We start from the raw sequence: 6,000 nt of genomic DNA, 5'->3' as shown, positions 1-6,000 counted from the left end.
AGCTGCCAAACTAATTTTTTTTAAAGCACAAATCTGACCATAAACACCAGAGACTCTTTATCATCTCCACTATCAAATATAAAATTCCCTATTTTTGGCTATTAAATACCTTCACAACCAGGACCCTTCCTACTTTTCCAGTCTTCTTTCTAAAAAAATTTATTTTTTCTACCTCTCAAGGAACACTGTTCATGCTGTTCCTCCCCTATGACACAATATGCTTCAAGTCTCAGCATAAAATCCCACCCTCTGCAGGGAGCCATTCCTGGCATTCTTCTACACACACACACACACACACACACACACACACACACACACACACACATTGCTAGTGCCATTTCTCTGGGATTACCCATTTAAATAAGTGTCTTGCATGTTGTTTCTTCCCATTAGACAGTGAGCTAGGACTTTGTTTTTGCCTTTCCTTGGATCTCCAAGTCTTAGTATAGTACGTAGAATGTAGTAAGAACTGGTTGTCCAATTGATTGTTTTAGTCCTACACGGAACCTTAGAAATTATCTAGTCTAACCATCTTATTTTACAGATGAGAAAACCGAAATCCTACAACACCTTGCCCAAGGTCACACAAATAGGATATGCCAGTGAAGACAGTAATGAAGGTCAAAAAGAGTTACCTAGATAATTGAAGATCAACAGAATGAGATAATCAGAGCTGCCTGAATCACCTACATATTTATCAATCAAGCCTTTTTTTTTTTTTTTTTTTTTTTAGGGAGAGAGGGATGCTAGATAGGCCTAACAATTTATTCAAGCAGGGAAATCACAGAATTATTCTAGATCACAGAGTTAGGTCTGGAAGTAACCTTTAAATGATTTTTATTATCAAACTCTCTCCTTTTATTGATAAGAAATCTGAGGCACAGTAAGATCAGACCACTACTTGGAATTTGTACCTAAATGCTCTGACTCCAAAACAATGGATGAACAAAACATTTATTTATTACATGCAACACACTGTGCTAAGTGCTGGGGTCACATGTTGAAAAATAAAACAATCCCTCCTTTCAAGTTGGTCACATTCTAATGCAAAAAACAACAAATAGGGAAAATTTCAGCTGTATGTGTGATAGAAAAGTCCCATGGTCCTTAGTGACAATGCAGATTGCAATACTTCTTCGATGTAATTTCTATTGATAAAATCATATTCATATCTGAGACTGAACGTTTTAATGGTACTAAGAATGTTAGTTGCAAGAACTTGCTTTGGGGGATCTTGAATCACTATGATTGGAGTGCATGCAGATTGCCTACGAATGCAATATGCTTCCCTCTTAAGGCTGACTCCTCAATTCTGTCAAAAATTAGTGGGAAAAAAATCAAGACAATGAGCAAGTTAATTTGAATATTTTATTCCTCACTGACTCTTTTCTGCCTAAGATTTTATTCTTCACTTCCAATTCACTCCTCAGCAGAAGATACTTTATCAAAACATTTGAGGCCATCAGTTCACTTTCCTCCTCAATATTATCCATCAAAATTCTTTAAAGTTATCCTCCTTTCTCCCCTTCTTTCCTTCAGCTCGCAAAACTAATTGAAATAGAGACCATATAAACAACCAGTGGTGTAAATGGGAGGTAATTCCAGGGAGATGGCACTAGAGTGCCCTTCTTGTCTCTGACTAACTATGCAAGGACCATTCCCAAATATTGATATTCCTTAGTGTCTCTTTTCTGTCTCTATTACTGCCCCTAGCTTGTTGTCTCATCGTATCTTTTGTTATTTCTTTGCCTCAAAGCTAGCCTATGGAAGCAAACAAACACAAAAATACTGACTCCAGCTTTAGGATTCCACTTCTGAAAGCTTCTAATAGGAGTAGAGACAGCATGATATTGACCTTGGATATCACCTCACATCAGGCACTGCTTTAAACCTTCACATGAGATCAATAAAAGAAACACTGGCAAATATTGTTCTGTTATTGGTCTGACAAATGAAGTTACATTTCTGTAGCGAGAAATCTGAAACAATACCTGCTTCTTAAAAGCATAGAACATAAGTACAAACTCTTTGAAGTGGAATTTAACAGGCATATTCTCCAGATTCTTGGAGTGTATCTGTATCTTATCTACTTGCCTATCTGTTGTGTTTATAAGTCTACATGTGTGTGTGTGGTTAAAATATTAAGAGAGAAAAAACAGACATGAAAAGGTCATTTGGCAGCAGTTATATTGGGAAATACATATATTTGGATTTTAATAAAGATATTTGAAAAGATAATTCACTTTTTTTGTTATTTTAGAGGAAGTTTCAACAGGAGTTACACAACCTTGTTATTCATCAGCATGTGCTCATTCTAAAATAAACAATAGATCTACAGTTATTCTACCATCTTTCCTTCCTTGTACTCACATATAGGTATAACTGGTCCAATTTAGAACTTGGCACAAGATCAGAATCTCTATATGCTTTAATAGGAATTGTGAGTTGACAATAAGATTTTAGTAGGATCCCGTTGGGTAGGGAAGGCCACATTAAAACGATGAAATTGGCAAACCCACTATGTCAACATATGTTCAAGAGCACAGGTAGGTCTTCTTTGTTAATTGTATCATATACACTTTTTAATTGGATGTGTGGGCACAAAAACAGATTAAACTAAAATTATCAGCAAACTACCCTTAGCCAGCATGCTTTTTCCATCTTCCAGTTTACTCATAATATGGGGATGTGTGCTTAAAAAATCAGTTGATCTCTCTTTTCTCTTATCTGTCCTCCAAGCTAGCTCTTGTGCTATTCCTCACCCATAATATCACATATCCTATTCACAGCATCTTCACTGTTCTCATGCCTAGAATTATTAACTCCTCAGATCTCTCAGTGTCACCAAAAGTCCTTCCTTCTGCTGCTGTATAATACCATGCTTTGCACACAGTAGGTAATAAACTCTTACATTTAACTCATCTTGAAAATAGGGAAAAGAAGTAGAGACATAAATCCATCCTTTTAGTAAGCATTGTTCTTTAAAATTGACTGTTATTAGCAATACTATGTGATGATCAACTATGGATGATTTAGATTTTCTCAGCCATACAATTATCTAAGATAATTCCAAAGAACACATGATGGAGAGTGTTATCCACATCCAGAGAAAATACTAATGGAATCTGAATGCAAATCAAAGCAAATGTTTTCCTTTTATTTTTAAAAGTTGGTCTGTTTCTCTTTTTGCAACATCTAATATGGAAACATGTTTTACATGATCATACATTTACTACTCATGTCAAATTGTTTACCATTTTAGAGAGGGAGGAAAAGAAATGAAGGGAAAAATTTGGAGCTCAATTTTTATATGAATGTTTAAAACTGTTCACATGTATTTGAAAAATATATAGTATTTTAAACATAAAAATTGGTTGTGTTCACTCTAAACTTTTACCAATTATCTAAAATTGCATTTTGTATCTCCAAGTTTACCAATTATTAGTTATCAGTGAAAATTTAGCATAGAGCAGTGTCTGATATGTTATTTTTCTTAAAAATAGTCTTATCTTCAACATTACGGAGGAGATAATAAATTTCAAAGCCAGAAAATCTGAGTTCAAGTTCTACCTTATATACATACTGCCAAAGTTATCTTCTCAATGCCCAGCCAACTCTCTTTCGTCCTCCCTTCCTCCCTCCCTTCCTTTCTCTTTCCCTTCCTTTCTCCCTCCTTTCCTTTCTCCCTCCCTCCCTCACTCTCTCCTTTCCTTCCTTCCTTCCTTCCTTCCTTCCTTCCTTCCTTCCTTCCTTCCTTCCTTCCTTTCTTCCTTCCTTCCATCAAATCTCTAAAACCAAAGTTCAGAGAAGTTGCAGACCTGTGTTGTTGGATGACTTACCTCCTTTACAAATTCCCAATTAAATGGCAAGTCCCAGAGCTTCTCCTGGATAATATTCCCCATAGTGAAAACTTTTAGGAAGTAAGACTGTCATGAAGATCTACACTAAGAAAGAAGTCTACAAACTTTCTTTTGGGATTGTGTTAAAGTCTTTTAAAATCTCTAAGATACTTAGTAACAGAGAAAGTACCCACATGAATTCATAGAAAGAGTTGTCTCATTTGGAAGTTCCCTACACCAATGGGACTAGACACATGTCTAATCCCTACTATATCTTACCAGATAAGAAAAGAAATAAGTGAGACTGGCTTGGGAATTTCCTAAAAATGTAAGTTCTAGAAAGAATTCGCCAATTAAAGGAAGGGGCCATATAGGTGGAGGGGGAGGGGATCTTTCAGGGTGAGAAGATTTCTGATGAATGGTAGAGAAGACTAAAAGGTTGGGAACAGAATTAAGTGGTTCAATATTTAAAGGTATTTCAGTATTTCAAGATTTCATGAGTTGAGTATGAGTTCCAAATACAAGTAATTCCCCAACCCTGTGCCTAAATAAATGATCATAATTTCCTATGTTCTGTCTCCAGTTCCCATCTCTTAATATAGGCAGGATGGTCTTTAGATGACAGATACATGTTATATCTTAGCTGTTCTTGAGACCTTGATATCTTGGTAGAATCTAGCAAAAGTGTAGTTCCATTTGATAACTAAAGTCACTTCTATGATCAAAAATGAGAATTAGATAGAATTTTAAAGAAGTAAGTTGTTTTAAATGCTTATTAAAAGTGTGAAAATAATGCTAAATTTGACTTTAAGTGCTATAATATAATATTTTGTAAGTTATTACATTACATTGAAATAAAATAAGAAAAGATTATCATTAAAATATAAAGATAAATTATCTTTTGATGGTGTAATTTTTAGATGATTGGTACATATATATATGTATATATACTTCACTAGTCAGATTATTGGGCAGTTCATAAGATTACAATCCACTAGGTTTAGTAAATTCCAAAATACAAATCATAAGACAAACTAGATGAGAAAAAGGAATAGAATTTGTAATGTTTTGCCATCTTTATCTTTACTTCTCTAGTAAGACTAAAGGAAAATAGTGGGAAGGAACTGAGTCAAATGTTTTTTTAAGACTAGTATTTAGTGGACAATGTACATGCTACAGAACAATTGGAGTACAAAGCAATTAAACCATTACTTGATGATGGAAAGAAGCATGCTATGAGAAGAAAACTGCCCATTATGACAGAATGAAGCTTTCTTGGGTCTTTCTGGAGGGGAAAAATTGGAACAAAAGGCTTGGAAATTGTCAATGCTATAAAATTACCCATGTATATATCTTGTAAATAAAAAGCTATAAAGTTTCCATTTGTCTGAGGCAAAACACATTCAATAATTAAAGCTAGGTAAAAAATAAAGCAAAAAAAAAAAAGGGGGGGGGGCTTTTTTACCTAATCAAAAAAAAATCAATCTGGGAGGAGAAGACTCTCAGTTTTGGGCCACATTACATAGTAGATAAAAATGTCAGGCATATCAAGGTAAGTTCTATCTAGACCTCTTACTGGCTTATGAGTCAGGAAAATTTTTTTTAAATAGATAAAAGAAGAGGGACTTAATTCAAGATCTGAAATGAAGAAAGCAAGTTATAATTATACATATTTTGGGAGAAATATCTTTTTCTGTCTCAAAATAATAATAATAACTCAGATTAATTAAGTGTATATGATTTTTCAATATTCTATCTTTAATACTGTCTATAAGTGAGGAAAAATTAAAGGTAACAGCCATGGATTCAGGAAGACAAATTCAAGTTCTATCTCTGATACATATTGAGTGTGTAATACTGGACAAGTCACTTAACCTCTCACTGGGTTAATCTCTGGGCAAATCTCTAAGAGTTAAAAGTTTATAGTGGAAAAGGGAAGTTTGTTTTTGCTTTGTTTTATATAAATAACTAGGATAGATCAGTGTAGGCTAAAATACTATCAGATCCACCAATCAACAAATAGATCAATATACACACAATTCTTTGACAGTGGTTGTTATTCTATAAATAGGTTCTAAGAAGAAATTACAGGGAGAAAGCCTATATTACTAGTATTCTATACCACTTATACCTAATTTTCTATAAAAGCTGAAGTGTAACC

Source organism: Sminthopsis crassicaudata, chromosome 3 (genome assembly GCF_048593235.1).
Source record: "Sminthopsis crassicaudata isolate SCR6 chromosome 3, ASM4859323v1, whole genome shotgun sequence".
In the NCBI taxonomy this organism is placed as follows: Eukaryota; Metazoa; Chordata; class Mammalia; order Dasyuromorphia; family Dasyuridae; genus Sminthopsis; species Sminthopsis crassicaudata.
This window is presented reverse-complemented; position numbering follows the sequence as displayed.